Below are 12,055 nucleotides of genomic sequence, written 5' to 3'. Positions count from 1 at the left end.
AATACGGCCAATCACGGCTTCTCCTGCAGCTTTTCCTGGGTAAAAAGGAGGGAAGTCTGGGATCGTCACGGAGCAGAATTCCCTGGAGACTCTGAGAATCCCCCCTCCACCTCCGACATCTCTCCCCATGGCAACAGCAGCTAAAGGAAGAGAAGTTACGCAAGAGGATGAAGCTTTGCCAGCAGCAGGCAGCACCCTCCGTCCTCCACATATCTCCACAGCCTCCTGATGAACCCTCTCTACGTTCGTCCTTTCGCTCTCTGGACCACACTCTTTCACAGCCTTAACTCTGGCTCGATGCCACCCACATCCTCCATCTTCCCCCTTTTCTTTTTCCCTTTCACCCTCTTGTCGCTGGCATTCATCTTTTTTTTCCACGGCTGAGCGGATTTCCATTTAAAAAAAGAAGAAGAAGCAGCTGTTTCTACGGTCAACTGAACCGACAGTCGACTCACTGGGAGGCTCAACGTGACCACCTGACCCAGAGCTTCAGCAACTTCAGACTTTCTAGGACCACACAGAATGAAATTTAAGACCTGCCTTACCGTCACACTCACCAAAATACAGACCGTCCAAAAAACAAGCCTCACTCTAATACTTCATCTCTTTAGCTTCTGCAAAGTCACAGCATTTATTTCTGTCTAGAGTTGCATTAATTTTCTACCAAAATCTTCTATTGATGAAGGGAGAGTCAGAACAAAGTCTTCTCCAGAACATCCCAAAGATCCTCAGTGGGGCTGAGGTCTGGACTCTGTGGAGGACAATCATCTCATGCTCGCTGATCCACTCATTCTCAATATGAGCCCCATGAATCCTGACATCATCATCTTGGAACATGAAGAAAAGCTCCACTGATGGAAAGACCTGGTCCTTCAGTATCTTCAGTTATCAGCTGACCTCATTCTTTGGGAACATAATGTTGGTGAACCTGCCCAACCCCAGATCATAACCCTAACCCCCACAGGCTGGTAGACACTAGCCATGATGAGGGCATCACTTCATCCACCTCTCTTCTTACCCTGATGCCCCCAACTGCTGATTTATCTTCAACCCCTCTGGACTCTATACCTACCATCAGGCATGGAGGTGGCGGTATCATTATACTATCAATTTAACTGACTCAAGTCTGAGACAGAAAGACGACAAATTTAGTGGAACGACACCAGAAATGGTTCCGTTCCACTAAATTTGTTACCTTTCTGATTTGGTTCTTCAGGTTCTTGATGGGTTTAAGTCAGGACTTTGGGGAGACCAGTCTAGAACCTTCATTCTAGCCCAGGGGTCGGCAACCTTTAACACTCAAAGAGCCATTTCGACCCGTTTCCCACAGAAAAGAAAACACTGGGAGCCGCAGAATCCTTTTGGCATTTAAAGTGAAGACAACACTGCATATATCACTTTTTACCTCTATGCTCTTGTTAATCAGTCGTGAATAATTAATTACAAAGCCTCTAATTAGATAGATTCATTTTTTTTTAATTGTGTCCTACCACTAATATTTATCTTACTTGGTAAATGTCATTTTTGCTCCTGGACCTCATATGTTACATAATGTTAGCTGGAAATCAATATTTTGCGAATGTCTATTTAACTTGTAAAATCTATTTATCTTAAGCTAATAACTTTTCTCCGGTAAGTCGCTGCTCTATTTTCCAAGACGACACTCCTCTGACTCTCTGACCTGCTGCCTGGATGCTGGACGTGTTCTTGCGAGTAACGTGTATTACCCAATCAAAGAGTAGATACTGAGCAAGACAATTATCCATAGTTTACCTTGGTACTCATGAGTACTTTTGACTCAAAGACAGACGTGTCTTTCTTGGAGTGGAGCTTTAATATACAGGCTTGCCATTCTTGAGTACAAAACGATGTGAAACTACAGGCGGTGCTTCTCCAGGAGTAAAAAAAAAAAAACCAGCAGCACATCCGGTGGAGTGACACGCCAAAGTAAGAGCGGTAATTTCACAATAAAACTCTATATTAAAATACATTGAAACGCGCCTGAAAGGCAGAACAATTTATTTTCCAAAGTTACAGGGAGCCACAACAGAGGGCTGAAAGAGCTGCATGCGGCTCCGGAGCCGCGGGTTGCCGACCCCTGATCTAGCCTGATGGAACCATTTCTTTACCACGTCTGATGTGTGTTTGGACTCATTTTCTGGTTGAAACATCCAATTGTGTCCAAGATCAACCTTCTGCTGATGGTTTTAGGTTTTCCTGAAGAACGTGGAGGTAATCCTCCTTCTTCATTATTCCACTGACTTTGTGTAAAGCTTCAGTTCCACGGAGCATGATACTGCCACCACCATGCTTGATGGTAGGTTTGATGTTCTTGGGGTTTAACAAAAAGACCTGCCCAAGACAGTCTGAAACCAGGACAAAAATCAAACCTAAACCAGTCCTAAAAAAGTCCAAGACATCATAAAACCAGTCCTAAACCAGTCCTTAAAGGTCTAAAACCAGGACCAAAATCAAACCTAAACCAGTCCAAAATAAATGTTCAGAACCAGAATCCAGTATGAAACCAGTCCTAAAAAAGTCTAAAACCAGCACAAAGTTGGGACCAGAACCAAACCTAAACCTCTGCCCCATTGCTCTGGAACAGGGTCAATCTGGACTCATCAGACCTCATGACCTTCTTCCGTTGATCCAGAGTCCAATCTTTATGCTCCACAGCAAACTGAAGCCTTTTTTCTGATCATCCTCACTGATCAGTGGTTTTCTTAGAGCTACAGCTGTTTAGTTCCAATCCTTTGAGTTCCCTTCATGTGGAAATGTTCTTCCTTTCACTATTAAACAGCCGTGAGTTCTACTGTTGGTTTCCTACAATCCTCTAAGAGTTTGTTCCTGAAGATGATGGTTCTCCACTGTCCTTCAGGTTCTAATGATGCGTTGGACGGTTCTTTACCTGATTTTAGTTGTTTCATCTCCTTAGTTGTTTTCTTTGCTTTGCTACAGATTTATGATGTTCACTTTAGTTTCTTACAGTTAACATATAAATTAGTATTTTTTTATTGTGATTTTACTAAAACTGGAAAATCTGCACAATAACATTAAATTGTTTAATAAAATGAGTATGAACGGTTAAAAATCTTCTGTTTTACAGTGCAGCTTTACATCACATTTCAACTTCCTGGTTATGGTTTCTAAAATCCACCAAACAGCCGACGGACACAGTGAGAGATAAGAGTCAGATACTTACATCAGGAGTCAGCAGAGACCAAAATGAGAGCTAAAATACAGAAACAATGGACTCTTATCCATCATAAATTATATTCTGTAGTGTTCTGTAACTACTGAATGTGTAAACAAGCAGCGGTGGAAGTTCACAGCATCAACCTAAAACTCTAAAGCCACGTTCAGTTTCTGCAGCTTCCACAGAAACAAAAAGCAGGTTCTGGGCTTTTTACACTTTCTAATCCTGATTCCTTTTAAACCTGTCGCTGTCATACCGTCCGACCGTCCTGCTCTGACTGTTGGAGAGGTTCAGGCTCTTCAGAATACTGACCTCATGACTCACTCTGTTTGGAGGCTTTCAATCTGTCAGCAGGTCTGAGGACTCACCTCCACCGTCCAAACCTCACCAACACCACCCAGCACACTTCCTGCTGATGGTGACTCAAACATCATCACAACAAAGAGCGGTGTATGAATGAACGCGAGGCCGGCTCCTGTTTTTTTCAGAGGTCCACCAGGGGAACGTCTTTGCTGACATGAGAACGGTCCACAGATTCCCATAAAACGCCTCCAGTCTGGAATTCTACAGCTCCAGCTCCATTATTCAGCATCCTGCTTTCTGCTGACCGACCGCTGAATCCTGAGAGTCTTTTAAAGAAAACACTCACATGGATGAAGGAGGAGCTTATAGAGCAGCAGAGTGAGAAGGTTTAGGCTCATTTACTGCTAGAAGGAACCAAAGAACGAGCATAGAGCACAACGTCACATTAATATCTCTGTTTACCGATTGTTTAAACACAAAGTTTGTGATTTATGTTAGCAGTTTATCAGCTGCATTTTATTTTTGCAGAATTCTGGTATTGCTAACACGTAGAAATAACTGAAATAGTGAAATATTAACAAGCTCCAGCTTCTGAAATATGATTTGCTGCTTTCTTAGACTGATGTTACATTTTCTGAGTCCATAAGAGTCTACATCGTATAAATATCATCAGTCAGAAATTAGTTTCCATGCAGATTATGGTACAAGCACAGTAGTTTACATGCAACATATGGATGCCAACCGACTGCACAAACAGGCAGTTTTTCTAGTCTGATCAAGTCCTCCCAGAGATCTAGAACACAGTAAAAACTAGAAAAGCCCTCAGAGATCAGTCCTCCTCCAAGGCTGCTCATTCCCCCATATGTCAGAAATGCAGCATTTATTTATTAGTTATTGATGATCAGAAATCACAGCAACATAGAATGTGTCCATTTAATACAGATGAACCCACAAACTAAATGACCTTCCTCTGAGTACAGTCGTGTGTTCTGCATGTGTACGTGATGTACGGATACCGGATCATGTGACCTAAATATGTAGCAGGAATTGATGGGACTCAGAAACACCCCCACAGTTTAATCAGCTGTTCCTTGGATCATTTCTGATGGATAAGTCCTGATAAGTCCTCAGAGGTGGATTTGTAGTAGGATCACAATCAGCTGATGTAGTGTTCACTGGTTGTCATGGTTACAGTGACGCCGTGCTGCTATTTGCCAATGATACAGAAATCTTAAACTAATCCATGGATCCAGACTATCAGCTGCATCACTGCCAGAATCTGATCACTTGGTCCTTGTGTCATTTCTGAGCTTCAAGGAAAATTTCATCCAAATCTGTTGGTCTGTTTTTGAGTGATGCTGCTGAGAGACAGACAGACAGACAGACAGACAGACAGACAGACAGACAGACAGACAGACAGACAGACAGACAGACAGACAGACAGACAGACAGACAGATGTAGATTATCACATAACTCCACCGTTCCTTGACGGGGTAATAACTACTGTTACATTTCTTGTTTTTCTGCAGCTTCTATTGTCTCCACAGCTCTCATCAACAAACGTCCTCAGTGAACACAACAAAACACTCGCTGCAATCTTCTCCAATCATTTCAAATTGCTTGTTGTGCTGCTAAACGCACTTCGCTGTTAAAACGTCTCGTCTTTCTGCTGAGAGGCCCAGCGAGGACAGAATCTGTGATGGAGATCCTCTGACAGGGTTACTCATTCTTCTGCGCTCTGATTGGCCGGCTGCAGTCAGTGTGACCTGAAGGAAACCACAGCCACCCTCAGCACACCTGCCCTCCTAACATCTGGAGCCACAGCAGTCCTGAATACCGAGCAGAACCTTCACTAGAACCGTGATCTTTAATTCTACATAATCACTGGAGGAAACATTAATGCCCCAGATGGAACGGCTCCTCCGTGAGCGGAATAAAGACCCTGACTTTGAATTAATTAGGCAGCGAGCTGCAGCAAACCGCTGCCATTAATACTAAACGCTGCGTTCATAAACAGACACAAGGCTCTGATGAATCAATGCATGATGGGAGCTGACTGGAAAATGATGACGAATCACAGAGGAGGAGTTCCAAACCAGAGGACCTCAGGATGGACGTCCTCACAGCTGACAGCACCCAGCTGTTCAAAGAAAACTACACGAGACAAACTGGCCTTTCCCATGACTGCAACACGCATGACAGGCTTCTGAACCTGAAAACATCCAATCAATGCTTTTTAAAAAATTATATATAAAACAGCCAGCTAAAGTCTTTCACTGCTTCAAGCTAAAGGACAAAATACGACAAGTTCAGGAATACTGTCCTTCAGAAACATCTAAGTGTTTATATTCTTGTGTTAATAAATGCATCAGACAGAAACCATCTGTGATCCAGTGGTCTGGTTCTGGTCCTCCAGGTAGACTTCCTGTGGACGGGGGTAGAACCAGAACCCTCAGCCTCCAGCTTCATCACTGTCAGCATTTTCTGGTTTCTTTTCTTCTCTGCAACTGTAAACGGAACTTACTTCACTTTTAGATGAATCCAAGACGTCATTTTTCAGAGTTTCCTTCAGAATCCAGAACACAACGATCAGAACCGCTGATAATTAAATTAGGCCTGATTGAACTTCACAAGTCGACCTTTCAGAGCACAAACAGCAGATTTCTGCCGTATTCAACAATCATTTCAACACAGACGAGCTGTTAGGAAGACAAATGTCGCCTCATAAATGATAGATTAGAGCAGCAACGATTATTGATCAGCTGTCACTTTATCAGCTGATCACTGTTCTGACAGTGGATGGAGTGAATTAAGAAGGAAGAAAACATCAAACCCTCTCATTTGAGGAGCTGGAACTGAACATTTTTGACTTTTTTTTCACTGAAAAGACGAGTCAATTATTCCACTTAATGACCTGTCAGCTGACAAACAGACTGAAGGAAGTAAAGCAGCTTTTATCTCCTGAATGTTCTCTGGATGTTTCTCTGTGTTTTTATGTCCATCTGAAGGTTTTTAGTTCAGACTGAGAGACTTTTACCCCAAATTTCTAATGAGCTGATCTGATTAAGGGGCTGGACAGTGGATCAGTGGTTGGCACTGTCGCCTCAGAGCTAGAAGATCCCCGGTTTGCATCCCGGCCTTCCCAGGATTTGACCACGTTAACTGGTGATTCTAAACCAGGGGTGTCCAACATGAGGCCCGTGGACCAAAAGCGGTCCTCCAGAGGGTCCAACATGAGGCCGTGGACCAAAAGTGGTCCTCCAGAGGGTCCAATCCGGTCCTCAAAGTGTAAAAACTACAGAGAAGACATTAACTGCAGATTGTAAATTAGTAAATCTATAAATTTAAAATAATTTCTTGACCATGACAAGTTTTGTGTCTCATTTTTGTAATATGTTGTCTTGTTTTTGTTGTTTTGTGTCTTTCTTTGTCTTCTTCTGTGGTTGTGATCCTCCAGTAAATCCTCCATGGTTCAGCTCCAGGTGACTAAATGTTGTGTTCCTTTGTAGACACTCTGTGATCTGGAAGTTGTAATGAGGAAATGATAAACTGAGGATGAATGTTGATGAAACTGAATTTATTTTTCTTCATAAATTTCAGGTTGTTCATGATGTTTAGTAAAAAGATAATTCCTTAAATGTGAACATTTCTGCAGTAAAACAAAGGAACCATTAGGAGTTGTGGTTATTTAGAGGTTATTATGCTGTGGTTTTACTGGTTTTACTGGTTTTACTGGTTTCACTGGAGATCAGACTGGATGGATGTGGAACTAACCTGGTTTAAATTATCTGTAGGTGTGAATGTTTGTCTCCATGTGTAGCCCTGTGCTAGACTGTTACCTGTCCAGGTGAACCTCCAGTCAGCTGATAGACTCCGCCCCCCATGACCCTGATGAGTATTAAGGTGTGTAGATAACAGATGATTCTCGTCTGTAACGGTCTTTAAAGTCTCCCTCTGTTTATAATGTAAATATTTACCCCCGTTAACATCCAGAATAACCCCGGCTCAGCCCGTTTCTACCCTCTGATCCTCTTTCTGCCAGTCTTCTCCTTCCTCCCTCCTCATTGGTTGGAGGTTCCAGCAGTCGGACACCAGAACAGCACCTGCAGACCGAGACTCATGCTGCCTGTTTCCGTGGCAACCCCTCCACGAGGCATCGCCAGCGCCGCACACACACCGATGCAGCTGCACGCCGCCCAGCGCCCACACAGCTCCCTAAAAGGCTTTCCGGCTGGCAGCTCCGGGTTTGCTTTTCTAATTCCAGCAGTTTTTTTTTCCCCAAAGCTTTTTCATTCATTTATTTTTTTATTTCTCTCCAACTTCCAGCAGCTTTGACCGGCATCACATTTTCCTTCCATCATGAAGCAGCTTCCCAACAGAGGCAGGTTTTGTTGCCCGTCCCGTCCGTCACGTGACCCCACTCCTCGCCACCGGCTCCATCCTCTGCAGGATTTCTGCCTCTATTCTGGGTCTGTGTGTCGACACCAGCAGAGGAAAATCCCACCTCCCTGTTCTTTCCCCTCGTCATTACCCACGCCAGCGCTCACCTTTCCACGCCGCCAGCATGAAACGGCCCGATTCCAGGAAGAAGCTCTGCAGGCCGAACAGCACAAAAAACGACAAAGAAAAGACACAAAACGACAAAAATATGACACAAAACGACAGAAAAAAGACACAAAACGACAAAAATAAGACACAAAACAACAAAAAAGACAAAACGATAAAGAAAAGACACAAAACGACAAAGAAAGACAAAACAACAAAAAAGACACAAAGCAACAAAAAAGACACAAAGCAACAAAATATGACACAAAAGGACAAAGAAAAGACACAAAACGACAACAAGGCAGAAAAGACAAAAACAAGACACAAAACGACAAAAATATGACACGAAACGACAAAGAAAAGACACAAAACGACAAAGAAAAGACAAAGAAAGACACAAAACGACAAAGAAAAGACAAAAAGACAAAGAAAGACACAAAACGACAAGGCAGAAAAGACAAAAACAAGACACAAAATGACAAAGAAAAGACACAAAACGACAAAAATATGACACAAAACGACAAAAATATGACTCAAAACGACAAAGAAAAGACACAAAACGACAAAAATAGGACACAAAACAACAAAGAAAAGACACAAAACGACAAAGAAAAGACACAAACAACAAAAAGACACAAAGCAACAAAATATGACACAAAATGACAAAGAAAAGACACAAAACGACAACAAGGCAGAAAAGACAAAAACAAGACACAAAACGACAAAAATATGACACGAAAAGACAAAGAAAAGACACAAAACGACAAAGAAAGACATAAAACGACAAGGCAGAAAAGACAAAAACAAGACACAAATTGACAAAGAAAAGACACAAAACGACAAAAATATGACACAAAACGACAAAAATATGACTCAAAACGACAAAGAAAAGACACAAAACGACAAAGAAAAGACACAAAATGACAAAGAAAAGACACAAAACGACAAAGAAAAGACACAAAATGACAAAGAAAAGACACAAAACGACAACAAGGCAGAAAAGACAAAAACAAGACACAAAACGACAAAAATATGACACGAAAAGACAAAGAAAAGACACAAAACGACAAAGAAAGACATAAAACGACAAGACAGAAAAGACAAAAACAAGACACAAATTGACAAAGAAAAGACACAAAACGACAAAAATAGGACACAAAACGACAGAAAAAAGACACCAAACGACAGAAAAAAGACACAAAACGACAAAAATATGACACAAAACAACAAAGAAAAGACAAAACAACAAAGAAAAGACACAAAACGACAAAATAGGACACAAAACGACAAAGGAAAGACATGAAACGACAAATAAAAGACACAAAACGACAAAAATATGACACAAAACGACAGAGAAAAGACACAAAACAACAAAAAAAGACACAAAACAAAAAAATATGACACAAAACGACAAAGGAAAACACAAAACGACAAAGAAAAGACACAAAACAACAAAAAAGACACAAAGCAACAAAGTATGACACAAAACGACAAAAATACGACACAAAACAACAAAGAAAAGACAAAACAACAAAAGACACAAAGCAACAAAATATGACACAAAACGACAAAAATATGACTCAAAACGACAAAGAAAGACAAAACGACACAAAACGACAAAACACAAGACACAAAACGACAAAGAAAAGACACAAAACGACAAAATGACACAAAATGACAAAAATATGACACAAAACGACAGAAAAGACACAAAACGACAAAGAAAAGACACAAAACGACAAAAATGACACAAAATGACAAAAAAGACACAAAATGACAAAGAAAAGACACAAAAAGACACAAAACAACAAAATATGACACAAAACGACAAAAACAAGGCACAAAACGACAAAAACAAGGCACAAAATGACAAAATATGACATAAAATAACAAAACAAGACACAAAATGACAGAAATTAGACACAAAACAACAAAATAAAACATAAAATGACAAAAACAAGACACAAAACGACCAAAATAAGACACAAAATGACAAAAAGAAGACAGAAAATTACAAAAAGAAGGTATAAAAGACAAAAACAAGACACCAAATAAAAAAACAAGACACAAAAAAGACAAAAGAAGACAGAAGATAAAAAAAACAAGACACAAAGTGACTCCCATGGAGGGGAAACGCTGCTTGTGTTGCTCAGGTCGCCGTTCGTTAGCTCCAATTTCACCAGAACAGCCTGAACCCAACAACTGGACCGACGAAGCAGAAGAACAGAAACACACGAGACCTTTACAGCTGCAGCATGCGGGCGGTTAGATGCAGAATTAGTCACCAAACGTCTGATAAACACTTTGACAGACATTCAAACTGAGAGTCTGCACCGGTTCTGGTGAAGTGGGAGGAAATAAAATGAGCCACAACCAGAGACCTGCAGCAGAGCTTCAGCAGCAGAAGATCAACCTGAGGAGACCAACCAGAGACCTGCAGCAGAGCTTCAGCAGCAGAAGATCAACCTGAGGAGACCAACCAGAGAACTGCAGCAGAGCTTCACCAGCAGAAGATCAACCTGAGGAGACCAACCAGAGACCTGCAGCAGAGCTTCACCAGCAGAAGATCAACCTGAGGAGACCAACCAGAGACCTGCAGCAGAGCTTCACCAGCAGAAGATCAACCTGAGGAGACCAACCAGAGACCTGCAGCAGAGCTTCACCAGCAGAAGATCAACCTGAGGAGACCAACCAGAGACCTGCAGCAGAGCTTCACCAGCAGAAGATTAACCTGAGGAGACCAACCAGAGAACTGCAGCAGAGCTTCACCAGCAGAAGATCAACCTGAGGAGACCAACCAGAGACCTGCAGCAGAGCTTCACCAGCAGAAGATCAACCTGAGGAGACCAACCAGAGACCTGCAGCAGAGCTTCAGCATCAGAAGATCAACCTGAGGAGACCAACCAGAGAACTGCAGCAGAGCTTCACCAGCAGAAGATCAACCTGAGGAGACCAACCAGAGACCTGCAGCAGAGCTTCACCAGCAGAAGATCAACCTGAGGAGACCAACCAGAGACCTGCAGCAGAGCTTCACCAGCAGAAGATCAACCTGAGGAGACCAACCAGAGACCTGCAGCAGAGCTTCACCAGCAGAAGATCAACCTGAGGAGACCAACCAGAGACCTGCAGCAGAGCTTCACCAGCAGAAGATCAACCTGAGGAGACCAACCAGAGACCTGCAGCAGAGCTTCACCAGCAGAAGATCAACCTGAGGAGACCAACCAGAGACCTGCAGCAGAGCTTCACCAGCAGAAGATTAACCTGAGGAGACCAACCAGAGACCTGCAGCAGAGCTTCACCAGCAGAAGATCAACCTGAGGAGACCAACCAGAGACCTGCAGCAGAGCTTCACCAGCAGAAGATCAACCTGAGGAGACCAACCAGAGACCTGCAGCAGAGCTTCACCAGCAGAAGATCAACCTGAGGAGACCAACCAGAGACCTGCAGCAGAGCTTCACCAGCAGAAGATTAACCTGAGGAGACCAACCAGAGAACTGCAGCAGAGCTTCACCAGCAGAAGATCAACCTGAGGAGACCAACCAGAGACCTGCAGCAGAGCTTCACCAGCAGAAGATCAACCTGAGGAGACCAACCAGAGAACTGCAGCAGAGCTTCACCAGCAGAAGATCAACCTGAGGAGACCAACCAGAGAACTGCAGCAGAGCTTCACCAGCAGAAGATCAACCTGAGGAGACCAACCAGAGACCTGCAGCAGAGCTTCACCAGCAGAAGATCAACCTGAGGAGACCAACCAGAGACCTGCAGCAGAGCTTCAGCATCAGAAGATCAACCTGAGGAGACCAACTCAGAGCTGGATCATTCCAGAACATCTGGGCCTCAAAATGTCTGAAAAACGAACCTTTCTGCTCCACATTGATCAATAATAGTTATTGATTGTCTCATCTTTATTCCATGTTTCTGTGTTGTTGCTAACCCTACTCTAATCCATGCTAATGTGATCTTTTTCTCAGCAGTAGAAGCTAGATATTTAGCTAGCTGTTACTGCTGAC

At 42.7% G+C, this 12,055-nt stretch overlaps 1 protein-coding gene and 1 long non-coding RNA gene across 8 annotated transcripts in view; both read right to left on the bottom strand.

The window, feature by feature from the left end:
* Positions 1-12,055, bottom strand: part of hivep1 (HIVEP zinc finger 1) — a 77,609-nt gene that overhangs the window by 45,240 nt on the left and 20,314 nt on the right. The window lies entirely within an intron of this gene.
* LOC127536133 (uncharacterized) lies at positions 10,187-11,835 on the bottom strand. Of its 6 annotated transcripts, XR_007945118.1 has the most exons (5): positions 11,731-11,835; positions 11,519-11,624; positions 11,328-11,412; positions 10,851-11,274; positions 10,187-10,744 (listed from the first exon to the last, which is right to left on the bottom strand). It is a non-coding gene; the product is annotated as an uncharacterized LOC127536133 (long non-coding RNA). The 6 variants fall into 6 exon arrangements; XR_007945116.1 differs by having other exon boundaries at positions 11,328-11,486; positions 11,593-11,835; XR_007945117.1 differs by having other exon boundaries at positions 10,187-10,903; positions 11,010-11,274; positions 11,328-11,486; positions 11,593-11,835.

Source organism: Acanthochromis polyacanthus, chromosome 11, assembly GCF_021347895.1.
Source record: "Acanthochromis polyacanthus isolate Apoly-LR-REF ecotype Palm Island chromosome 11, KAUST_Apoly_ChrSc, whole genome shotgun sequence".
NCBI lineage: Eukaryota > Metazoa > Chordata > Actinopteri > Pomacentridae > Acanthochromis > Acanthochromis polyacanthus.
Note: the sequence above shows the minus strand (reverse complement) of the source record. Positions and strands in the feature narration are given on the sequence as shown.